The sequence below is a fragment of the Pleurodeles waltl genome, chromosome 3_1 (genome assembly GCF_031143425.1).
Source record: "Pleurodeles waltl isolate 20211129_DDA chromosome 3_1, aPleWal1.hap1.20221129, whole genome shotgun sequence".
Lineage (NCBI taxonomy): Eukaryota > Metazoa > Chordata > Amphibia > Caudata > Salamandridae > Pleurodeles > Pleurodeles waltl.
The window spans coordinates 796,908,443-796,935,351 of NC_090440.1; the positions used below are offsets into that span (position 1 = coordinate 796,908,443).

Consider the following 26,909-nt stretch of genomic DNA (forward strand, 5'->3'; position numbering starts at 1 on the left):
TGTAGCGCACAATCTGCAACATGAATGCACACAACACTGGACGAGCCTTGTAAGCTTTACTTAAAAAATATTTTTTTCTCTTGAGAAATAATTTAAAAACAAAGATTCACACCCACAGGTACATTTTTATTTGTATTTATTATGTATTATGTATTGCTAAAAATGGTGTTGAACAAATTTGCACTATTCTTGTGTCTTTAAACTAAAGTTTAAATGTTTAATTTATCTTGTATATTAAATTATGTGTATTACATTTTTAAATTAGGGAATAATTATTTAATAATTATTTACAATATGTGTACATTAACCAAAATATGTACATGCACTATATATATATTATATATATATATATGAAATGTTTAAGTAATGTTATGCATTTATTTACAGTTAGTTCCTAAGGAGTGTCATTTGAAGTCTCTGCATCCATTTTGTTTTATGGGAGTGTTTTGCAGAACATTTGAGTGGCCATTTGTTGGGTCCTTGACTTAATCAAAGGCTGGGCTTGAGTACAGTATCCAGTGTGTTGACATTTAGGTCTGTAGTAACTTTAGAAGTGTAGTTTGTGAATAGCAAGGGGCTTATTCCTTGGCTTGTGTGTGTTTGAAACTGCCTGTTCTGCCCTAAAATGTAAATATTCCCAATTTTCCAGCTACTCCCACTTATCCTTCCCTTATTTTCTGCTAAAACGTTGACATATTTGTGTGGAGCGCTCCTCGTTGATACAAAAGGCAGAGGAGGAGGCTTTTGCTTGTAGGTTCAAGAAAACCATTTTGTAGCATGTGAGTAGTATTACTTACTATGGTAAATGCACTTTGTGAATAAGGCCCCCAAATGTTGCCATTATCCATTTTAGTGGTGCCTAGTTTATCTACATTGACTCATTGGAAGGCTGAGTTGTCCTTGTAGTAAAAGCAAATCACAGCAGATGTCAGTGGTGAGCACTTGCCTCTAGCCTTGGGTCAATGTATAACACTAGCCTATATGGTGCATTATCGGTGCAAAACAGGTTGTCATAAAAGTCATTTAACTCGAGCTTCGTAGACTGGTGTCACAATTTTCATCTTTATAGTAGATGGCCCTTTCTGTTCTGAAAAATCGTTTGATGGCCTGGCTTACCAAGTACTACCACGTTTACACAGGTTTGCACTTATAAATCAAGATCCCGGGTAACTGAGCTCACTAGGGTCCGTGTAAGATGGCAGGCGTGTGCTCTTTCTCATTTCCCCAAATAAAGAAGTGGTGGAATAAGTACTTCAAGTTCCCATGCAAGTCCTGGCCTACTGCAGTGCCAGCACAGTGAGTATCAGTACTCTTTCAGTGAGGATGCCTCAAATCCCTAAAGTTGACATCGCATCTACACCCAACTCAGTTGTAATTTGCTTCACAGTGGCGTACTTTGCAGCTAAAAAACAGACATAGGAAATCTGACAAAACGACTTACTTTCTAAAGAGATGCCATCACTACAAAAATGGTGCTTAAAAGCTAGCCACGCAAAGTAATGTGGACAGGAAAATGGCTACCAATGAAGTAAACTTAGCTACAACTAGCCTAGATCAGGGGCGTAACACCAACCCCTGCAGCTCAGGCCCCCCATACCTTCAGAGGGGCCTTCTTCCAGCCCCAGGGTTTGAATATCTGTTTAAGATATTGGAGACTCAGGGGGCACTCATCAAATTCTACGGGGCACCCATCATTTTGCGTTATGCCACTGGTCTAGACACATTTAGCCTTGCTGCCATTCAGAGCTGTGGATGTCACCACTGAGCATTTAATACACTGATAACTCAGTCTTTCTTTCCTTCTGAGGCCGGTGAAACTGAGTTATAGTAACACATTTTATTTACAGTGTCATAAAGACAGAACTATGGTATGAAGCGCTATGTACAAAGTTATTATTGTAAAATCGCACCAGGAATGCCAAGTCCCTCATGAGTGCCAGTCTATGAGATATAGCTGCTGATTTCTCTTCTTTATCCCTCACTATTCCTTCTTATTACAAGATTGTCATGAATACTCCTACAACTTCATGTCTTGTACTGCACCATTTATACAGTGCTTCTTAACACCATAAAACTCGTTATGCGCTAAGTGTGCCTAAGTAGCCTGGAAGCCCTTCAGCTGTATGTGGTTGATAAGGTGATAGTTCGTGTTTATAGCTTCAGGAGGGGCAGTAGCTTTAACCATCTTTATTGATGTTCATAAAATGTTAAAGGAAGAAAGGCTGGGTGAGGAGGCATAATACTTTTAAGTCTATTGCAAAACGCTCCTTCTCTCACTGACGTCATATAATGAAGGGCCTGGACAGAGCTTTAAAGGGGCAATGTCCCTCTGACGCTCTGGCCCAGTAGCATTTAAAAATCGACATTGGAAATGTCCTTAACTTTACCTGCAAAACACTGATCCAATTTCTGAACAATGAATGTAAACATGTTAAGGTAATCCATGTCAACTATTTAGATCCTGTTTATATTTCACATTTTATTTAATCTTGCATTCCCTAAAATCTTTTTCCAGCATCTCATGCTTCGGTATCATGCTTTGCTATTTCTTTCGTGTAGCCTTTTATTCTTGTACATTGCATTTTTTTAACTGAGTTGCCTCCGTGTGTCTATGTTGGACCACGATTGAGAGCTCTGAAGAGTTGAGACTGAAGGGAGTATGAGTTTCTCACAGTGACTTTCAGTGGGTCAGAAGTGTGTTCAGAATACATGATCATGCAATCCTTGGCCTCTCTGCAGAGTGCAGAGAGCAATGGTCATGTATTTCAGTTGTGTTTGTGATCCTGTGTAAATGTGTATGAAGGAGGTATGTAGTTGTTAAAATATTGAAAAGGCCAAATTAAAAAAATGCAGACTTGCATGGGTGAGTTGTGCTTTTCGAGGTGATGAAATGAAGAAGATGCAAGGAAATGCATTAAAGAGAAAGTGAAAAAGAGGATGCTGAAGGGGGAAAAGATGAGGTGTAAGATATGCGGATGGATGAGATGTGGAGAGGAAAAGGGTGCATATCTAACTTGAAGTGAGGTTAATTGGGGAGATTGAGGCACTCTGAAGACCACTACCCCTTTACAACACCTCACTAATTTTTAGTTCACAGTCTCGCAATTTCAGAATGCAAGTGTTTTCAATTTTATTTACAACTAAATCATTGTTGTTACTTATTCATCTTAAACAGCTAACAACCATTGAAAAAGCCAATAGCCATGGCTGGGTTTAAGTGTATTGTACACACAAAAGATGATGGAGATAATGCTGGCAATAAATCTAACCTCTGGCAATTACTCGGGGTAGCATTCCAACCCATCATTCTTTTGCCCTCCATGCCACCTCACCATGTTATTGGAACCAAGCTACACCCAACTATAGCGCTCCAATGAGGTTGAAGCACCTTGGATTGTTTGTGCTCCTTTGAAGGGAGGAACTGGGCTTGCAGGTTGGGCTGAGCAGTTTCTCTTGGTGCACAGTCAAGAATGATTTGCATATGGTTGGGTCTAAACTGCTGTGACATGGTGGGCAAAGGAATGATGGGCTGGAATGTTCTCCCGAGTGATTGCCAGTGGTTAGACTTATTGCAAGCATTCCTCCCATCCCCTTTTCTTGTGTTTGGTTTCAGGTGTAGGTCTGCTGTAGTGTTATATATCTGGATGCAATACCAGAAAGCTCAGAGAGGAACCAAAATACTGGTTGGGTTGCACAGTGTGGGACTCACAGAAATGTAGTTCGTGTTAAGCCACACCCTTAATTACATATGCCCCCACACCCTTTGTTTCATCCCACAAAATCCCTGAGTATGTGTACACCCAGTGAGGATATTTTCTCTGCGATGCTATTTTCTGGATGAATGAACTGCTTAACAATGGTGCGAGCGCCTTTAATTTAAAGTACAGCCGAGGGCCAGGGACCTGTTCACATTAATGGTGGACCGTTGTCAACTGCTGTACGAGGGGAAGATTCCAATGTGACTTGTGAAAATGAAGAGATGCGAATTGTTTTTGCTGCATGGATGAGCGTTGTGGAAAGCTGAGGAAAGCTCCTGCCAGCCATGACCGCGCGCTTGCCAGGCCTCGGACTCCACGCGGGTCGCGTGACCGACCCATACTTCCGTTTGGGCGACAGCGTCCACTGAGTCACTTCTGAATTCCAATTCCTTACATGGCAGCACAGTGTGCAGCGGGTCCACAGACCCCACACAGTCCCACCAGCCTCGGGCGGGCATCTCGGCCTTGAACAAATTAATCTCTTCTTTTGAAGCACTTTGCATCCTGGCCGATAATTAAATAACCAAACAAATATGTCTAGTTACAATGACGTGGGTTAGAAAGAGTGATTTTAGGCTGTAAATGGATCATGGCAGCCTGAGTAAACACAGGGGAGCATGACAGTGCAACTGAGAATTGCATGCCTCCCAGTTCGCTGGTATAACTTGCTTATGTTTTACTGTATGTTCTGGCATGTCTATAGCGCTTTCCTACCTCTTTCTGAAGCCCAAGTGCTCTTCCAGTGGGCCAGTAGGTAGTTAACCAATCTTTCAGTGTTTGGACTGTAGGAAGGTGTTTGTTGCAGTGTCATCCATTAAAGCTGAGTTGCGGTGTCCTTGTGAGAGGTGCGGTGAGGTTGAGGTGCTCCCGACTTGACACAGTGGCTTGTAGGAGCTACACACACATGCGGCTGCAAGTAAAAGAGTGCCAGGGGTTGTTTCCAATGCTTCTTATACAAATCTGTCCAAGCTGAAATCCGGGAGACACTGTGGTCTCGATTAGAGAAAAAACACAGACCTTTTTTGAATTCTCAATGGTGGTTGATGTTATGTTTGTATTTCCTTGACATGACGTTATTTTGCAGTCTGATCCTTACACGTTTTGTGAATTCTTCCCTGCACAGGGCGCTGCATTTTGCTGTGTATACCACAAGTCAGCCATGAGTTTACAAAGATGTCCTTCCCTTACCATTCCAGTGCAATTTCTTGGGTTAGGTATCCATCCACAAGTGAACAGTGGCTGTCAGATGAACATCACCTTTTCAGGTGGGGTCTGCTGTTGCGAGTATTGGTATTGGCTGAATATTGCTTTATAAGTAGTGCTTTCAATGGGCCGGTACTGACTACCCGCACTTTATTTTTTTCATTTCAAGCACTGTTTATAAGACCAGGTTGGATACGTGGAAAGCACCCAATACCTTTTGTTTGACATACAGGCTAAGGTGAACGCTTCATCCCAGAGAAAATAGAAAGTGAATCTGCTAAATCAGCAAGATGTACACCTGGTGCTCTTTCCCTGCGAGATGATCGATGAGGTGAAGTGTTTGCCGAGTGCCTTGGCCCAGTGAGAGGCGCTGTGCACACAGGAATCTTCAAAAGATTACAGCAGGCGCACTTCCTCGAATTTATGACAGGGTCGTGGTCACTTATAGAGGCATGAGTACAAATGGGATAAAACGAAGATTATTCGGACAAAAAAGAGAAGAGGTTATTCGTCAATAAGAAGTTTAAGGCAGATTCGAAGTCTGCAGGTTGAGGATCCGGGTAGGCAATGCCCCCCTTAAAGGGCTGCGTAATTTAAGGATACACATCATGTTGCCACTGACAAAATTACATTTACAGCATTTTCTGTTATGGTTATGCTGTTCATTAAACAAAAACAAAAAAACACAAGTACACAGCCATTTGTTAGGAATTGACTTTTGGACAGAGCCAGTTAAACGTTTCACTGCGTTAAACGCTCGCTGTTGACATCTACTGTAATATGTAAGTTACAAGCTAAATCGCAGGGTATCTCGGTTTTCCATTCTTCTGAGATAAGTAAAACGAATGCCATTAAAATGGGTAATATTAACACTTGCTATATAAGTCACTCAGAATGGCATGTGTGGTGGAAGGTTCTTTACAATAAAAAATATTTATATTATTATAGAGACCTTATACAGTTATTTTAAAATATCAGTTTCCGAATTTCGTTTTGCTCACCAAATATTTAGCCTCATATCTGAAAATTGGTAAGAGTAAAAAAAAAAACACTCCACTCTATCATTACAATGGCATTAAAAGCATGAGTGCCTCGCATTTTATATTGTCCGTACTCGAATGTAGTTTCAGAGGGGATTTAATTCCCCAATGCGCCTTCAGAAGTGAAGCACATTTAGGCTGTCCGAATGGCAGGTTGTATGATCTTAAAGGACATCTAAAATGAGAAGAAAATAAAACACTGTTGTTCCAACCAAAAGCATCTCTCCCTCATTCACCAAAAAGTCTCACAGATCTTGAGGTCACTCAGAAGGACATTCCTGGATCACGACCAAGTCTGATGGCTGCTGGCCAGGGCCACTGGAATGATTTGATTCTGCACCCACGGCAATTTTCGCATAATTATAGATTTGCTGCATTTGCCACACAATCATCTGCCGCATAATCTGCAGATTTAAAGGAAAACAAAATGTTTTAACTCAAACGGTTCAAAAGTTACCAAAAATGCAGCCACGTGTGGCTGCGCAGTGAAAGGCCCTTGCCAAACTGGGCTTGCCACCTTTTTATTGCTTATTGCGATATGTGGGTTTTGAAATTGTACTAATGAGGTGCAACCAATTCCCAGGCAGTCACCAAGTTTAAAAATGACGAGATAATTAAGTAATCCTGTTTCAAAATGTGTCGCATTATGCCACACTTTTTGCCTTTCCTTGCTGAATAATTTTGCTCAACCCTGCCGCATAATGTGGCCCTCTCCTGCCGCATAATTCCAGTGGCCCTGCTCTTGACAGCAAATACTCTGGCCACTAGTGGGCGTGTAACTGCGCACGGCCTGCAACCCCTGAGGGCTGTAACCTCACTGACCTCGAACCTTTCGATGTAACAGTTAACGAAGGCGAGCCTTTGCCTACATTTTCAGTCTTCTCCTGCCCACGCTGCAGGGAGATGAACTCTGTATGGCACTTAACAAACGGTAGCCTCAGGGTCTTGCAATAGTAAACATGATTTCTATAAAATGAGTGCGAGGAATTCAAATACAATCAAAAATAATAGTTGCTAGTGACAGATGGAAATGGACAAGAGCAAAAACATCAGCAGAGAATCCACTAGTCGAACTATTGTGGGAGATAAATGAATGTCAGGCCAATATAGAGTTTAAGATTAGAGAAGAGGTCGGGAGCTCGGGAAGGGCAGTGAAGACAGCCGTGTGGAGCAGTTTACAAGCCACATGCTGCCATCTAAACAGGTCTGTGGAATGGAATATTGAAAGTCATTTACCCCACCTTCAAAGGGTAACAGAAGTGTAATGAAGCCTTACCTTTGGAGAAAGCGTCAGTCGCACAGCATTGTCGCTTATGTGTCCACAAGGGACCGTTCAACTCAAGAATATGCGGGGTCCCTCTGGTGTGGCTAAAATCAGCCACCAGACGCTGCCCTTCAGTTGCTCTGAACGAGCGCCCAGAGCCCAGGAAGGCCTGAGGTCGGAGTAGGTATATAACAGACAGACTTGTGATGCTTCCGTGAGGACAAGCATAAATAAACCTGATATTCCTGGGAAGTCGCTGCCTTTGCTTATGCCTTGTAATTTAAGTGAAAGCGCAGTAATAAGGTGTTTGCATGAGGTTTTCCAAGAAGTGAGAGATGTAGTGCAGCTGTCTAACTTTTCTTGTGTTGTCAAAGTTGCCATGTTCCCTTGTGTACGCACCAGCGTGGCTGTTTGGGCAGCTTAGGCTGGTATCGCAGGGAGGGAACCAGGGCCGGCTCTAGGATGGTGCGGCCGCACCGGGCGCCGACCTGAATGTTTAGCACAACGTACAGTTTAAAGGCACCTGCTGCAGAGTTCCTTGTTGATCCACCCAAAAAGATTGTTGCACCGGACGCCGCCATCGCTAAAGGCGGCCCTGCAGGGCACCTTCTTGGGTACAGGTGTCCAGATCCTGTTGACAGCATAGGGTGATGGCGTGTGCACAGTTGTACACGGATCTTTAAGGAAGTGTCTGGTGCACAGGGCCGGACTGGGAAACAAAAGGCAGCCCTGGCAAAAATACTCTAATCAGCCGACTCCCTTAATTTCCATGCTGTCTTTTTCCACTCACTTCTCTCTCTCCTGAGTCTTTGATCACATTCTCTTCTACCTTCCCCACCCCTCTCTTATTCTGTCCCTCGAGTTTATTGTTGTCTATTTTCGTGAGAAAACGGATGAGCGCTGGCTGGAGGTGAGCTTTGCCTGAGAGAAGCTTGTCATCATCAGACCTTGCTCTTTGCATCTCAGCTGGTGAACAAGTGGTGACCAGGCCAGTGCTTAATTTGTGCTTGTTGTTCCCAGTGCTGAGCACCGGCACTTATTTTTGAGGGCCGGGGCTTAGGCTTCTGCCTCCCGCATTTGCTGCGAGCAAAAGATACATAAGGGAAAGACGGAGGAAGGGAAAAACGAAAAAGCGCCACAAAGGGAGAAAGTAGAAAGCTGAAAGAGTGAGCTGAAGGGGCAGGGAGTGGCTTTATATGGAGTGAAGAGGCCCTATATGGCTTCAGGATTACGCCGCCTCAGTATTCTGTGTTCGCACATTTAATTGCAGCAGCCGCGTGTTTAAGAGGAGGGCTTTAGGCACTGGCACCTTTTTTATTTACAAATTAAGTACTGGACCAGGCTGAGCACACGCAGGGTTCTCGATGCTGGAAGAACATGTCCGGGCCACGTGCATCACTTTCCTGCACTCTGTCACTGCAGTGGCGATCAAAAGAGAAAGACCTGCCTGCTGCGAGGCTAACAACGTTCAGTAAGACAACCGTGGCGAGGGGGCTGTGTTTACCTAAGTACATGGCAGCAGCCAGCCCTTTTCATCCTACATCACTGTGCTGATTGGACCTTCTTCAGTTAAGAGGGCAGAAGGGTGTTTCCAGTTGATAGTTTGTTTATATTTATTTAGACTTGAGGAGGGAGGGTGTAAAAAGTGCTGAACTTCTAGTGTAAAGTAATTAACTATGTATATACCTCAACCTGCATAGTGCCTTCTGTTCTATTACATTTTTATGCAATCGGCGATGATTCGCAACATAGAAAACGGTAGGCGGAAACGTCTGAGTATAGCATATTGATTTTGTTCTGTTTGCCTCTTATTTGTATTTGCCCCTCCACCTCATCACGCAGCCTCCTCTGTTTCTTATGCACCCCACGCCACCTGCTTGGGAGCACCTCCCCTCTGCACCATTGGCGTAACAAGACGTGAGCAGCCCCCTGCTGCAAGATGTGCTGAGGACCCCCCCACACCTCACATCAGTGGGGGAAGGGGGCTCCACTCCACCATTAGTAAGCCGGCCCCCTCCAGCCCCTGCACCGCGGGAACCTCTGTTACACCCCTGATCTGCACCCATCGACCAAGCAGTACTAACCTCCTCCGGAAGTGGAAGGGCACACTCTGACCCCTGAAGACCCACGGCTTGCCCCGCCTTTGCGCACCCGAAGCAGAAGCGCCTTAGATCTCAGCGCTTAGTTACAGGGGAGATAGCTCTGAATAAATTCAGATTTTGATTGAGAGTTCTGTTCCTTCTCTGCATGCTGGAACCCGTCTCTGCTGCAGAGGCCCGGCCCATTGCCGACTTAAGCATGCTTCTCGGAAAAAGTTTTGTCATAGTTTTAACTTCATTACCTTTAACTGACGAGTTGACCTTTATTTGTTTTATTTTTGGCAATTTGCTTATTTGTCATAAGTACATAACTTTGTAATATTTTAAAGACGCGGAAGGTTAAAGGAGCAGATTTCCACCAAAAGAGCAACCGCTAAATGAAATAAATGTGTCATCTAAGCTATTGTGATCCAACATCATTATAAATTGAACTACAGTTGTGTCCATCTGTATTTACTGTATGTGCTTCATTGATAACATATGGAGACTTTTTTTTAAAGCACACATGGATCCAATTCTTTACACAAAAGCGAGGCATATATAAGCAAAGTGACATTCTAGAAGAGCAGAAAGAACTACAGTATGTTTTATCTCACAAACATTGTGATGTTTTGTACTAAAAATGTAAACAGTTGGCAGAGTCAGAACCAGACCAAACCCTGGGACTATTAGTTCCATATGGCCTGCTAGGGAGCGATCTCAATGTGGAATGGAAGCATCTAATGAATGTCTTCAAACTTACTAAAACCTACAGAGATTATTTGCAGGGGTACAGCAAGGAAGGGCATGAGAACAATGTCTATAACTTTGACAAATGCAAATATTAGCTAGAAATATATTTAGAAAGTAAATATTCACAATTCATTTACAACTTTAACTGAATGTGTCTTCAAAGCACAATTTTGAGCTAGGTGAAAAACTGATATCAATGAAGAACATGAGAAACGTAAAAATATCTGAATAACTTTTTCTTTATTTTTCTAAATCATCTTCTGCCAATTATTTATAATTCCAAACCTGATATCGCTTTACTTAAACATAAGTATTTAATTTATGAATTTAGGTGTGTACAATTGCATACTTTTATAAACTTAAGATGAGAAAAGTCAAATTTGGACCAGGACTTTTTATGTAATCAGTGGGTTGGGGACTGATACCAAACTCCAAAGGCCGTTAAGCAGGGTCCCACAGATTAGACTTTCCATAGATGATCAATATTTCTGTTTCTTCAGTATTAATCTTATGCCAGTGGACACCCATAACATTGCTCGTAGCAGAGTGACAGCTTTGTAAAGAGTAGTCATTGTCATTCCTGTCACTTATTCTGAATATGATCTGAGTGCCATCCATGTATGAATATAGTGTAACATCAAGAGAGCAGATGGTCTGGAGTGTTATGAGGTCTGGTGCACACATGAGGGTTTACGTTTTTCAGGTAATACAGTAATAACATAATATAGAAAATTCCAAGTGAAGGGCTTTCCTTTTTTAGTCTAATGAATGAAACATTATCAATTGAACACTTTCACTTTCATGTGGACTGCGTAGATTTTACCCGAAGTCTTAGCTACCGTTCTAGAACATTGATTTGTTGTTGGCCAGTGCCAAGACCCATTGAACGTTAATAAAGAATTGGGGCTGATTATTTCCCAACACGTTTTAGGAGAATTCGGGAATTCTTGTAAGCCCAACAAAGTAAAATTGTTCGATTTGGATCTTGCCAAAAGGTTCTGATTACATTTTATGGTGGTTGCTTAAGGTATTCTTGAGGTAGTGGAAAATGGCAACAGAGGTGTCAGACAGACAGATGAGAAAAGGTGGAAGGCATGGAAATACAAATTATGGAACTATCAATAACCATAGGGTGATTGATGCAAAATCTGAGAGCCCATGTCAGGTTGACATGACAAAGGGAAATGAAATCAGGTATGCCCTTGGCGTGAGAATTTAAGATAAGGTAGCAATTTTTATTTGTAAAAGAGTTCACAGCAGGAAATAGGTGCATCTCTGAAGCAACCTATTTGGTTGAAACATAAGTAACACATCTATCGAATGTAGACAGTCAGCAAATATATAGGAAAAATGATGATTGACCCTTGCCTAAATATAAAGCTTCAGTAGCTCATAACCATACCTTTGACATTGAGTTACATGTATAATCACCTCCTCTGAATCCGATGTTAAGCACTTTTAGTAAGATATTTGTGAATGGTTGCTTATTTGACACTTTGAGAGAAGCCATCATTTTTATTCATACCATGTCCAGATCCTGCACAAGGATGAATGCCACAACACTACTTTTAGTAAACAATGCAAATCCTTTGGACCTCACATTAAAGAAGCTATTACATTTGTCATATTGCAGTAAACAGGATACGTGTATTATAGGCCATTCATTTAGACTGCAGATGATTTTATATGCGTGCTCTTTCTGGATTCAGGCCAGGAAGAGGCACAGAGTCAAAATGAAATATAAAGCTTCGGAATGGGACCAATCAGCAATGCCGACCCTCCTTGTCTTTTCAGGCACATAAGACATTGTGGATCATCAGATTCAGTACATTTTAAGAACTGAAAAGAACCAATTACGATCTGCTGTACATAATCCAAGTGGAACCGTGTCTGAAGTGAGGTTCCCCAAGGTTCACGTTGTTACCTCTCTCAAGTAGTGTTTAGATGTGCACTTTTGACAAAGTCATCACAACCTTTCAACTTCAGTACCAGACTCATGCTGACAATTCCCACATTTGTCTTTAATTAGAGTGACATGTCTAACTATACTTTCTTTGCTTGGAACGCATGCGGAATGAGTTAAAGCTTACTTTACTTAATTTGCAATAAAACAGTGGTCCTCATCTTTGAGATCTCAAACTTTCTTTTTACCTGGTCTGTGGCCTTAGGATAATTCTCATCTCTGACAAAAAAATCAAAAAATCAAGGAATCTCTTCGACAATTAAATGTCCCTGTGTCCACGTCAGACTCAGTGGGTAACAAATCTAACTTACAACTATCCATGGTAATGGAAATCAACTTTCTCCTTCACATCTTCATATCTTGTCGAATTGACAATAGAACAAATACTTTCAGAAACTGCAAAGGATTTGCCTTAATGTCACTTTGAGCCCTACCTTACACACCATGAAGTGTCTTCACTGGTTTCCTGTAAAATAAAGGAGCAAATTCAAGGTACTATACACATGGCACTTACTGGAAAAGGTCCAATCTACCAACAAAAAGTGGGCACATCATACTGGTGCACGGGGAGCTTAAAGTCATCCAATGCATCTAAGCTTGTTACACACAGTACCAAAAGATTTAAACACAGAGGAATATCCTTAAAGTTTTTGGCCCCAGCTTCTTAGATGACCTTGATCCCGCCTTATGAGGCCTAGAGAACTACCTTCATTTCAGGAAAGGCATTAAAGGTCCTTTTTGTAGATCTTTAGCCTCTTAATTATTTCTTTTGCAAAACGTATTGCCAGTTAGTGAGGGAGAAGTGATTTAATGAGAGCAGTCATTTTAGGCAATGAGGTTTTTATTTATTGAATCCAGTATTGAATATTGTATTTATTGAATACAATGTGAGTTATCACAGAATGAGGCAAATTTCCCTTCTGTTGAGATATTCATGAAGGCTAAAGGCAAATACCCCTAAGCTGTCATTATTTTTAGAATTCTTATATATTTTGCTGGAGGATAATCTCTAATAAATGTGAAGCATTGGTAGGGCTGAAATACTAGGTATTAGGTCAGGAAATATAAAGTTAATTAGAGTATTCACGTGGTAAATTTGATAGAGCAAGATTTTAGCCAAGTACACCGAGTGAAAAGCATGTATTCTATCTTCATGTAAGCAGGAAAGTTGCTGGAACAGATCAATGTCTTTTTAGCACAACAAAGAAGAACATATTTCAGTGCCTGACTTGTATTTATTTCACGCAATAGAATTAAAAGTGAGAACAGGGTCATGTTGTTGAGGTTAATGATACAATGAAGAGGCTCTGATATCAATCACTGGCCATTCACCCTTAAATGTATGAACAAAACCTCTTATAGATTACTTCGTATTCAGAAAATAAATTTTAGGCTATACTAATTTTGATGATTAAAAAAAAAACATTTATTGAATATATGTGGCCTCATTCAGAAGCCAGCAAAAGAAGCTGAATGGTGGATGAGTGGAAACAACAATTCATAGCAGTGGGGGAATCCTAGCCTCATTTTGTGAACCGAATACATGTTACTGGCAAGATTAAACCCTGGTATTTAACAATATGTGACTGAAGATAGAGCCCTAATCTCACGTACAGTGGAACATATAAGTAGTCAGCAGTCAAAGCTTTACTATAGAATAAGTTATAGTAAAACTTAAAAAAGATACAAGGAATTTGCATGGCGACTGTAATAGTGAAGCTAAAATATCATTAAAAACCACCACATAGACCTATAATTGCTCATGAAATAAAACTTCACCCATGAAATAAAAGTTCACCTACTTGCCATCGTCAAGTATTGACCACTAAACATAAAGTGTGTTGTCCTATAGCATTTTCAAAATTGTTGTTTTTTTATCCTATGCTTCAACAGCTTCTTTCTAAAGTGCAGCAGGAATGGATGTGTGCACAGCAAATGAAATGAGCATCGGTAAAGAATGTAAGTCTCGCCTCTTTGACTTGCTGGATTTGCCAATCGTTTGTGTAGCATCAGCAAACAAATAGGCCACAATGTAGCTGCTACTGGCAGACTCATCATTCTGCTGCATGCGCGTGCCAGCACAAAGGCACGGGTGCCAATTTCTTTTTACCTACTGTTCTAAAACGCCGATGCCACTTGGATCAGTAAATAAAAAGAATGAGATTTTTAATGAGCTTTTCCGACATGTAAAGAGACCAGGCAGCACATGGCAGGTGCCAGGCCCTCAAAAAATAAATAAATAATTAATTGATTTAATGTACCACGAGGGTTGAGTCATGGTTGAGTTATCCAATGTGACGCTTCAATGATTCCTCACTGCCACAAATACAATGATATATACTGCGTCCTATCTTGCTTGCCCTATGTCGTGTTTAATTTCTGACTGAGCCCCTTGGAAAGAACCACTGCACTTCCTCACCTTTTCAGACTGAGGACCTGATTACCACCTTGGCGGATGGGATACACCATCACAAACGTGACAGATATCCCAAACTCCGCCACAAACGTGACAGATATCCCGTCTGTCGTTTTACAAGTTCCATAGGATATAATGAAACTTGTAATACTGCGGACAGGATATCTGTCACGTTTGCGGCAGAGTAGCCCATCCACTAAAGTCGTAATCAGGCCCTGAGTCTTGTCGTTCATGCCTTTCTGTCAGTTTCTACCTTGTCCCTTAAACATTATTGAACCTGAACTGCCAAAATAAACGCAGAAAAGTTCATATTTTACAAATAGGTCTTGCAGCTCACTGCTCTTGTGCCTTTGGGATTCCTGGGCAATGTGCAAGCAAAACATTCCGTTTTCATAAAGAAAAAATCTTATGAAATCTTCAAAACATTGTGGTGTGGCAGAGAGCTAACATTCTGATAAATGGGTGCATTTTGGTAATTTATAGCAACTCCTCCACTTGAGAACACACAGAGCTCTCTTCAGCTGTAACTTCAAGGGATGTTTGAAAGAGCTTAGGTGGGCTGTGCTGGTGTTAGTGCAGGCCGTCAGCAGTCAAGGAAAATCAATCCTTTGTATGAGAAATAATGGACCAAATAGGTTGTAAGTCAGAATATTGTTGCCTAAATATTGTCTGAAAAAAATATTATGGCCTAAATATCTTTGCAGAAATATTGTTCTATTGGATGTAGATTTTCTGTTATTAACTCTTGGGGGCGATATTTTTTGTAAATGTTATTTAGGACAGAATATTGTCACACAATTTGTAGGCAATGAAATTATGGTATCATATCTCACGAAAGAAAACTGTAAATTTGCACCTGTAAAAGTATGGCTAAACAGTGGTGCAGAGTTAGTATTTTTGTGGATTCAGATACATTTTTATTAATTCACCTAGAAAACTGCACCAGCACAGGTTTCCTAGCTCAAATCTGGGAAGGTCATATGATATCTTCCCGAGGCTCCTATTCCCCCAACTGTGGAAATCTTCATAACATAGATTGAAGAACAGAGTTAATGGAACCTTCTTTGTAAATGCATATTTATTTTTTCTGGAAGGAAACCTAGCCCCATGGAATGTGGAATCCGTCTACCCTTCCTCAAAGGAAACAAAGGGCCTCATTATGAGTTTGATGGTCCCACCACGGGACCGTCAAACGTGCGGGGAGGACACCACAGCCATGGTGGTGACATCCCCCCGAGCATATTACAATGTTTCCGCTGGGCTGAACCGCGGGCTGACTGGCGGTAACATTGTAATCAGGGCCGGCATTAGGGCAGTGCAGGCGGTACTGCAGCACCAGGTGCTGACCTGAATTGGGGGGTGCTGACCTCAGGGGGGCTCTGTGTTCAACAATAACTTAGAAACTTGGGATTTAAAAGCACTTGCTAAAAAGGTCATTGTGCGTCCAGCCTTCAGGAAGCAATTAAAATGTCAAGATACCTCTTGTGGTTAATGTTCCTGCTAGGGAGAGAAGTGGGAGGTTTGTCTAGCAGCAGCTTTGACTTGCCATAAAGTAGCATAGAGGGTTAATATGCCTGCTGTAAAGAACAGAACTATATTTTATGTGGATAGCTGAGTGGATTAGTAAAGCCAGCTTTTACAAGCGCTTTAAATCAAATGAATGTATGTGAAAGGGGGGGGCTATTGAGAGATGAGGGGCACATTTGATGTGTGGAAGTGAGGGAATCCGAGGAGGTGGTCATGGGGAGGAGGCACAAAAAAAGACTGTCGCACAGGGCGCCACCAGTGCTAAAGTCGGCCCTTATTGTAATACATGGTTCCTGCCATGGGCTGCCAGGTGGGAACAGTGTTACGATATTCGTCTCCCTTAAGGGAGCCGAGACCAATATCTTGGCACTCCAGCACCCTCGGAATGTACACTGTCTGCAAAGCAAACAGTGTGCAGTCCCAGGGTGCTGGTCAGGAGTGCCTTTGCACTGCCCATGGGCAAGGGCAGTGCAGCGCCCCCCCTATGATCCCCTGCACTGACTTACTGCCAGCCTTTCAATGGCGGGGTCCCCGCAATTGAAAGGCTGGCAGAAAGTGGGTTTGTATCAGTCAGGTGGCGTGGAGCTCAGCGCCACCGTGGCTGGTTACAACACAGGCCGCTGTCGACCCATTGGAAAAAAAATTCCTGGCGGAGATGGTGATTCCCTGGAAGGTGTGCCCGCCAGGGTTGTAATGTGGCGGTCAGACCGCCACAGTTGCGGCGGTCTGACCCTCACCACTAGAGAATCAGGCCCTAAGTTTCTGAACATTTCCAAGGTGGAAAAGGGGTGGATGTCAGTTTGTGAATGCCCAAAAGGCTACATCCTTTTAGGGCGTTCTCAAAATTAGAAAGCTAACCACACCTTGTTCCATCAACTTCCTATATTTTTCACTGGATTTACTAGTACGGATGCAGAAACTTGCAGCACATTTATTTTTGCTTGCTAGGGATCTTGTTGTGAATTCTTGGCAGGTGTAAGTGGAGTTAGTTTTGTCTGTTAACATATTTTTTATGGCAGAAAATACCTTTATAGATTTGGCTCAGCAATAAAAGTCTTTTTTTGCAGCCCTAACAGAGAAGGGCTTTGGCCCTGCCAATATGTTTATCTTCCTCCCTACTGGATTTTACTCGACAGAAATTGTGTGCTTTCACTGAAAAGGACTGCTTGTGTTGTGCTGATTATGTTTAATGTAGTAGGCCTGTCTTAGTTATGGTGATAAGCCAATGATCAAATCGGTAAGCCTGACTGGTTTGTTAGAAAATGGTATGTCAGATGCCATAGATCTTCTCTTTTTATTATGAAAATTTATAACAAAGGCAGTAGGACTGAATTATTTATTGTGAAAAACATATATTAAAGGTAATAGTCGATTGTTATTATAGTGTATTAAAGCCAGTAACCAGGTATTTTGTAACATGTATTACCACAGGCAAAAGTTTTGGCTTTACCTCTCGGACAAACACTGAGAGGACAAGATTTGTACTGTGATAATCCCTGTTCCGCTTCCTTATGATGAGTTGTGTATTATTTTGTCAATTGTAATTTTGTATATATTTGTACTCTTTTTACTTGATGCCTAATGGCTGCCTTGTTAAAAATCTTCTGCTTAATATAGTACGTCTGTGTTAGTTATAGTGACAAGCCAGTGACAAAGGCTACATGTCTGATTGGTTCACTGGAAATATTATGCCAGATACTATTGGTCTGCTCTGTTTAGTAGGAAACATTCCAGGAAAGATGGTAGACCTGGCTTAGTTATTCTGAGAAACGTATGTTAAAGCCAATAGGCTTTCAAGAGTATGCTGTTATTGTAATGCCTGTTGTCAAGTATTTTGTAAAAATGGAAGCTAAAGTTAGTTTAGTAGGCAAGGGTTTAGGTGTTGGTTATCCAACTCCCCTTCCACGTCCTGTTTTTTGTTGTTGATGTCAATGGTTTGTATGCCTAGCTTGACAGTGCACCTATCATTAGGCTTATGTGATCACCAGAAGAATGGGGCTGTGGCTCCGTCTATATGTTGATCTTTACAAGCATTTGATTGGAAAATAGTAATTTTAGTTCTCATAATAATCAGTTCCATTACTCATAACTAATAGGAACATTGGTAAAGCAGACCCCATATGAAATATAGTAAGAGAAGGTTTTTCCTGATGTAAGCCCATGGCTGAAAAAGTAGGAAGGGGTTTTACACTGGGAGCTTCACTACAAACACCATAAGCAGAATCTCTACATTTTAGACTACTTGAAAAATATAAAAGGAAGTAGTTTTACTTTCTGAACTGAAAGGTTTTAGTCCATGTATCAATTTTTACATTGAGCCACAATAAATGACTGGTGTTTCCAGAGGAGACATAGGTGGTCATTACGACCCTGGCGGTCGGAGACCACCAGGGGTAATGTGGCATCCGTACCGCCAACAGGCTGGTGGTACAGAGGCCCTTATTACGACCGCAGCGGTAGTGCCGCGGTCGCACCGCCGGGGGCGTCGGTTTACCGCCGTTTTAGCCCCGGTGGTGATAATCCACCAGGGCAGCGCTGCTGGGGATTATGACCCCCCTACCGCCCAGGAAGAGGCTGGCGGTAAGGGGTGTCCTGGGGCCCCTGGGGGCCCCTGCACTGCCCATGCCACTGGCATGGGCAGTGCAGGGGCCCCCTAACAGGGCCCCGGACAGCTTTTCACTGTCTGCATAGCAGACAGTGAAAAGCGCGACGGGGGCAACTGCACCCGTCACACTGACGCAACACCGCCGGCTCCATTAGGAGCCGGCTCCTATGTTGCGGCCTCATTCCCGCCATCCCAGCGGGAATGTCATAATGGGGGCCGCGTGAGTGCGGCCGCACGGCGGTTACCGCCTGGTGGGCGGCAGTAGCCGCCCGCCAAGGTCGTAATGACCCCCATGTTGTTCATGACAATGTATACTTTGGGTCTTCTTCCATTGGTTGATGTCTCTCTCCAAGCAAGACAACATGAACACCATTTTGGTCATTCTAAAACCAAAAGGCCTGCCTAATTGATTGTTAGATGTTGTGGCACAGGCAGTAGTCCTGTTAAAGCCTGTGGGCTAACCTTTTTGATTATGTAAAGCCAGTTGACTATCAATAGGCTCATATAGGTGCCTTGCTATTTTTTATGGTTAAAGTCATCACATTGTCCATCACAAACAATTAGAAAATACTAAATTTACAGGTTTAATTGCCCCCTGAGATTAGGGTATGCAACTGTACATTGGTTAATCTGTGACACCCAGAAAGGAAGGATTTCAATTTGTAATTCCATCTGAAATCTTTCAAAAATGGCATTTTAAGAATAGTACTTAATTTAATGTGCGTTAAAGTACTTTACATTTTTAAAGAAACAGTACTAGCTGGACATGGTCTCATTGAGTGTTAATGTTGTGTTTTGTTGTAGTCAGAGATTCTATCCCACAGCACCTCCCTAGGTCATCCTTGGCCTTTTCTGCCTGGCTACCCTTACAGAAAAAAGATAACATATGCACTTGGTCTCCAGTTTGTGGTCTGGGGAAAAAAAGGCTCCAGGTGAAAGACCCGTATTGACATATTTGTGGCTAATAATTTCAGCTGCCCTGTACCTCCTGAGCCAGATTTCTCAAATACAATAGGAACATGATTGTCAGTTCACTAATGAACAGGATGGGAAGGGGGTTTACATTGTGAACCCTTTGACAAATGCAATACGGAGTGATTTTACATTGTGAACTCTGGCAAATGAAATAGCAAGAGGGTTTAAATTGTGAACATCGTGACAAATACCTTGATGTATGTGACAACTTCAGTAAGAAGAAGTTATATATTGAAAACACTGACATGCAATAGGATCATGTTCATTACATATACCCGTTTAAAATATGGCCACAAAAAACCTTGATGTTTGTAGAGGGAGACGTAATGTTCAGGTTAGTGTACACTCTGTGTCTTCCTAAATTATTTCATGTGTTTCTCTTTGCTGAGACTAAATGGCCATATTTATGTTCATGTTAAAATCAATGTTTATTTTATTGATTTTTAAATGCTGTAACAAAGTAGTCGGCCTTTAATTTTACATTGTGATTATCTTGTTGGACTAACTTGCTGATCATGAAAGGTGTTATGTGTTGAAATAGACGCATGGGAAAGTGATGAGGTGTTAATTCTGAGCTCATTGATCGGACTATCCATCCTACACCCAGACTGTGCTTACTGGGCCTAATGTCGGAACCGAAAAGTTATAATTATCTGTGTGAATTTGTAGGTTTGGCAATTATGCTGTTCAAACATCGCATTACTATGGCATTGAAGTCCTGCTCTAAGGTGCTGGCTTATGGACCTACAGAAATGGTCAGATGTCCTTACATTGGCTTGATAGCAGGGGGCAGGGTTCTAGTTGGGACTGTTGGGGATGTGTATATTACAAAATTAGAGGCAATAAATGATAGGAGGCTGCTATGAGAGCAGATAAATATTCCTGTCTGGGGTCGAACTGATTGTCAGCAAGATTGGTGCTCTGTTAGGTGGTCTCCGTGTCTTATCATTGTCATCCTGAGAGTTTCCATGATTGTATGGTGAAAGATTAAGAATAATAGTCTTGATACGTGATTGTTTGATTGTAGGCAATATGACTCTGTAGATATTTAAACACTCAACTGCTTTGCTCCTTTGTGCTTGTTTTTCCTATTGTCAGTATCAGTATGGCTGTGAGCTCTATTTATTGAATGGATTTATTATGGTGACTATGCACTGTTATGGTCCTTGTTATGAGTGCATGTTGGCTATAATGATTAACCTGCAAAACATGTGTCAAATACACGTTTCATGATACGTTTGGTGATATGCAGTATATAAAGTCAATAAAGAAATACTGAAAATGTGCTGAAATATGCCTATATAAGTACTATGCTGGTTAGGTCTAAACTAGACAATGCTCGCGCTTTCTTTTCTAAACATGTTGTATATAATTTTAAGGCTTCATCCCGCTCATAGGCTTCGCATTTGCCGGCTCCATTGTTGGTTTCCTCTTCCTTCTCCTCATTTGTCCACAGCATACATTTGCCATGCCTTTTACTGTGTTTAGCCCTCCCTGAGAGCAGGTACTGGGTAGTTTATCAATCCACTGGTCACTAGCATCTGGTTTAGTAACTACTTTTTTCTTTGTTGAAAAACAATTAACACAATCGGTCCTCTTTTCACTCCCTTCGACCTCTGGTCCGTTTCTGTAAACAGGCCTGGAAAGCTTGTTCTTATCTCATAGTAGGAAAGCCGTAAATGATAAAGCCACAGGCTTTGCTTGTACCCTACAAAGGTATTGTGTAAAATGGCAGCCATTTTTGGAAATCCTGGCTATTCCATTTAGGTTATGGAGGAACATCGCTAATTAAACTTGTGTAGATCTGAAGTAATGTAAAATTCACATTTTCTTGTATAAACTGCTGCACAAATTTATTGATGATGTGATTGCCATTAGAAATAATGAAATTGCACCCATTACACACAGTTAAAAATAAGCAGCAAGGATAATGTCTGAAAAAATCAAAGACTATTCTCTTATGTTGCCAATTGCATTGATCTACATTGATGTAGACTGAAGAAGGGATCATTTTAAAATGTAATTAATCATCTGCACTTCAAGATGGCCACACCTTTTCCTGCTTCATCTACAGCTGCTCAGTTGTGGCCACCTATCAGGACATTTATCGCAGTGATGCAGCGCCCCGAAAGTTCTCTCACCCCAGTAGGCTGTTGTTCCCCACGTGTGGCTGGGCAGTTCACCTCACTGCTGTGTTGTGCTGTGTGCACACAGCGGGAGGTGTACAGAGGCACCTGTTTTTTGCCAGCCTTTGATGAGTCCCTGGAGATCCTGCAGCTCAGCTTCAACTCTCTGCAGCTGATATCAGCCAAGAACAAGAAGAGCAACACCGAACTCTGGGACTTTCTGGCCAAGCTGTTCAGTGTTACTCCACCTCCTCACCCATGTAGATAGACCTGCGAACCTGAAGAATGGCAGGCTCCACTATCTGGCCCCTTGTACTTTCTAGAAGCTGTATGCGGTGGGCCTTAAAATAGGTCTTGCACAGCCGCCACAATATTTGCTCTTGGCATTGCACCACTTAGGTATCGGGCTCCACACCACCCAGTGCACAGCAAAGAGCTGTAGAAGCAGGAGCCCCAATGGGCACAAAAAAACCAGATGGTGAGAGGAGACCCTGTATCTGTCACTAATCAGCAACAAACCTTGATGCATCTCTATTCACATTACAGCTGATGTTTAGTGTATGTAAATGTGATCCCTTTTAAACAGAGCCTTACAAAAATAGAGTTACTGCCATGTTTATATTGCATCACGTTTTACACCATTTCTCCAATATGGGGAAGCTGTTAAATATAAGTATTTTTTTTCTTTGCACGGTCCTCTCTAAAGGTCAACAAACTGTATAGATATCCCGTCAGTTGAATGAATAAAAAGACAAGTATGTGAACAGCAAACATCAAGTGTTCCACTCTACTGCAGCAATAAAGCACCCCTTTTCTTTGAAATAGGGGCCATTATTTGGTATTCTTTTTTAGACAGTATTCCTGTCATGCACTACTTGAGATATTAGATAAAGAGCTATTACTTATATGGAACAGTAGGAAACGAGCATGATCTTACCCAGTAACTTTGTGGTCTATGGCTTTTTTTAAACAGTTGTTTTGAGCAAGTCTGCGATGATCTACATGTAAGTTTAGACTGCATTATTCATTGACTGTAGTACACCAACCATTGCATTTTGTCTCAACGACTTCCACAAATCTTCCTTGTGTGACCTTTTTTAATCATTTATGTTAAGTATACTTGGCTGCTTGGGAATCCGAGACTTCATTTAAGTGCAGCAAGACCCAGTTAATGAGCTCTTTTAGATTGCATCATATTTTGCATCAATAGTTTAGATATTTTGCACTATGTTTTGAGCGGAGTGCGCTATTGTGACAGAGATTTATGGATGAGTTTATCCAGAAGAGAACGCAAATTTCTGACGGATGGCTTGAATGTCCAGGAGTCTGTCATTATTTAAGTTTTGGGGTAACAAGTGAATCCTGGTAACTCTCAGAATCAGCAATGGTAACCTTAAAGACTAGGGACACTGATTTGAAGGTAAGAGAATGGTATTCTTGTAGTAGTTTTGTAATTAGCATATATCTGTGTGTGTTCCTGTATATTAATTATCAAGTTATGGTTAGCTGAGAGTTACTGTTAAAAAATATTTCTTTTATTTCTTAGTATGCATTGGTGCCTTCCAACTGTTCCACACAAAACGTTTGGAAAAAAAAGTACATCCACTTTGGGATCTATACAGCAAGAATCATGCAGATCCATCAACTAGGAGCAAAAGACAATTTGGGATGGGATCCCAAAACTGACATTTCACTTTTTAACTCCTATAGGATTATTTACTCCTTGACACACTGAAAACAGCTGAATGGAGTTAAACTATAGGTGGCATGAAAGTTTAACTTTACTCAATGAAGTGCCTTTGCTTGCTTTGATGTAAATTTGTAGCATTAAAAATACACATGCTGCTATTCGACATGACTAAAAGATATTGACACTGCCAACGCCAATACCTCTGGGATTGCCAAGACCGGTTGGCTTTTAATGCTTGTTTTTAGGAATAGGCCCTGTTGGTGACAAAATTGTCACCTCATACCACACATATAACAGAACCACATTAGGTTTATAAGGTCAGTTGCTCCGTGTGATATTCTTTTTTGCAGTAAGTGATATGCACCTTATTAATCTACATGGCACCGTTAGGATGGGTTTCAATTGGTAATTCCACCAGAAATCTTGTAAATATTTGTAATTTAATACAATAACTAGTTGCTTCTTCATTGCAGTACTTCTCCTTTTTAAAGAAGTATGAAGTGTCAGTAGACTTCTTGGCCTCAATACCCTAGGAGCCTAGTTCTAAAACCTGTCCTTGATCCTCAATCTGTGGGACTGCGTTACAGTGGTTCATTGACAGCAAAGAAAGATCCCCATTGATACAAATGGGTCCAAGTAACTTTCACTTGCCCTATGATCGTCTCAACTGGATTTCGCAAATGCAAGGCATTTTACATTGTGAACACTGTGGCAAATACAACAGAAAGGAGATTTACTTTATAACCTTTCTGACAAATACAATAAATGTGGTTGTACATTGTTAACTGAACAATAAAGTAGGAAAGGGTATTACCATGCTTTCTAAATGCAATAGAAAAGAGAGTTAAAACGTATGTCACTTTTTTGATCATGCACAAGAAAATACTTGACATCTCCATCTGGAAAATTAAGGTCGTTGTCAAATATTATTTTAAGTCTCACTAAAGTGTTTCATTGGTCTCTCTAGCCTGAGACCATGTGTTTATTTATGCTTGCATGTAAATTGTCATATTGTGTATCTCAATTCACATTAAGAGACTAGATGTACAGGATTAGTTGGCCCCTGCACTTTTTATTTGGGTACATTGTTTGAACCCTGGGTATTTTTCAAGGCCGTTTTAAGAGGGGCCCCAATATGTAATTACCTCTCAAATCTTGCAAATGTTTGCAATTGTGTGCATAGCACCTACTTGTGTGTGCATTAAAGTACTTTATCTCCTTAAAGAAACAACACTGATACTTTTGTGTGTTGCTCAGTTCTGAGCCTTTAAACCGCAATACCTTCATGAGTCAGCAGTGAACAGTGCGTCTCACTTACAAACACCGCTGGGAGGAGCTTTTCAGTTGTTTGCCAGTAGGAAAGGTTTTGACACAGATCTAGAGTTTAGGTGATGCAATACGGTATCATTTTCATTGGGTGTATTTATAGTTTTAGGTTTAGTATTTATGCATGCTTGAATTAAAGTACTTCATTTTATAAAAGTAAAAACATTTTAAATGAAAGTCCAACACCAATAATGTGTTTTTAGTTGAAAATAGAGATGCTTATTCTAGGGAATCACCCTTATATATGACCCCCATTTGATAGTCACTGGCGTTCGGCCCCACCCCAGCCCCTGCTAATATGACCAAAAGCGTTGATGTTACTGTTGGCATGTCTTAACTTTTTCCCACATCAACAAAATTTGCTGGTTTATGTTTAAGGCTCCCTGTTTTCTGTTTTTACAGATTTTTACTGATAAATACATACAGAAAAAATATATTTTCCTGTCTGTATTTATTTTTAAATGTGGATAAAAACGGAAGGTTTTTTATGTGTGTGATTCTTCATGATTTCAGTCATGACTGCCAGGCCATAGCTGTGCATATTGACAGGGAAGGTGGTTAAAAAAAGCTAGAAGTGTTAGTATTGTTGCTTAAACAGCAGTACATATGCACAAGGTTAATACCAAAGTTACTTACACATAACTGCATTGATTTATCATCTGTGGATGTTCCTATCATTGAAACTTGTCAGGCGTTCAAGAGTGTACATTTATCAGTTAAATACCTGTGGAAATACACCAGTTTCAGCTTCATTTTTTCAGAAAACACAAAATAAATATAAATACATACAGATAAAATTACCTAAAAATAAACATGGATAAATACACATTGAAATGTAAAAAACATAGATACCATAAAACCAGAAGCCCTGTTTATGTTACTTCCTTTTAAATAGATTAAGGAAAGTTCCTTGCCTCCAAGTTAAAAAGAGAACGTTGGCGATCAAGGCAGCTATCTAAATGTGACATTATAGCAATGCAATGTTGTTTGGCTTACCTAATAATCTTATCTGTAGCCTTCGAATTCTGCAAAATGCAGCTGCGCCGTTGTTACTTATTTTACAGCAGTGTGCTTCTGTTAAACCCCAATTAGATTTTCTCCACGAAGAATACATGGATCTTGCTAAATACTGGCATGGTGCACATAACACATGCTGACACGTGTCCTAGGTGCCTCAATGTCGTCTTCAGCCCTACTGCTTCCTCACATGCTTTATTCCCCTTTTCATGCATTCTTGGTTCTGCTCATGTACCGTTGCCCAAGAGCAGGCAGATGCTCATTCTTTGTACTGGTTTCTGTTCGTAGTAAACCTCCGGTAAATGTCTCTGCCCATCTGAATGAAGGCGAGCTGTGGGCCTGTGCATGGTGCAGCACAGTCAGTAAGGCCAGATCTGCTGTCAGTGCAATGCTTGTCCGGCTTTCGACCCTCTCCACTGATGTTTGCCAAGTGCCTGTTTCTCCATGGGATGAACTCACTAAGCTAATTAGTCTTCTTGAATTTTTATGATCTGAGATAATGACAGATAATATTAACATGTCTTTCAGGCTAATAAGCAAAAAAAGAATACTCAAAACAATTACACTTTTCGGCACTTTACATTAGCATCATTCCATAAGTATTTTTGTGTAAAATATGTTATCCTCCGGATTTTCTCACTAATCCCGTTACAGCATCTTCACTGCAAAGTTATTTAATGGATCATTATGTATATTATCTCAGTCGCTAGGGGCAACAAGCAATGGATGGCGTGCTTATCATTGGGTGCATGAGCAGAAGGGTGAATAATGAAGTAAATTGCTCTGCAGATGACCTCGTGTCTAGCTGAGATGGGATAAACTGAAAGAGAAAAGCAAAACAAAAGTACATCATCAAGGCCAAGATAAAGAAAGGCTGAGAATTTGAATTACCTAGCTTGGTAGAAGTGCCAGGAGAGGTGCAGTGTCAGGGAAAAGATTCATTTTCTCTTACAGAAAGAAACCATCCGTCCAAAAATCTGAGTAGCTAGTGTAAAATACACTGAACTGTGCATTTTAACTCTCTGAAGAGCACCCATGTAAAACAAGAATTGGTAAAGCCAATAGTACTAGCGTTGGCAAACTGGTATGTTGGATATTTAAGAAAAAACAAAGTATGCCAACTGTATGCCATAAAATGGAACAAAAGAAAATATACCATCACCTAACC

General features: G+C 41.1%; 1 protein-coding gene across 3 annotated transcripts in view; it reads left to right on the forward strand.

Annotated features, from left to right (window-relative positions):
* The window catches only part of DENND2B (DENN domain containing 2B), a 916,594-nt gene that overhangs the window by 293,591 nt on the left and 596,094 nt on the right, over window positions 1-26,909 (forward strand). The window lies entirely within an intron of this gene.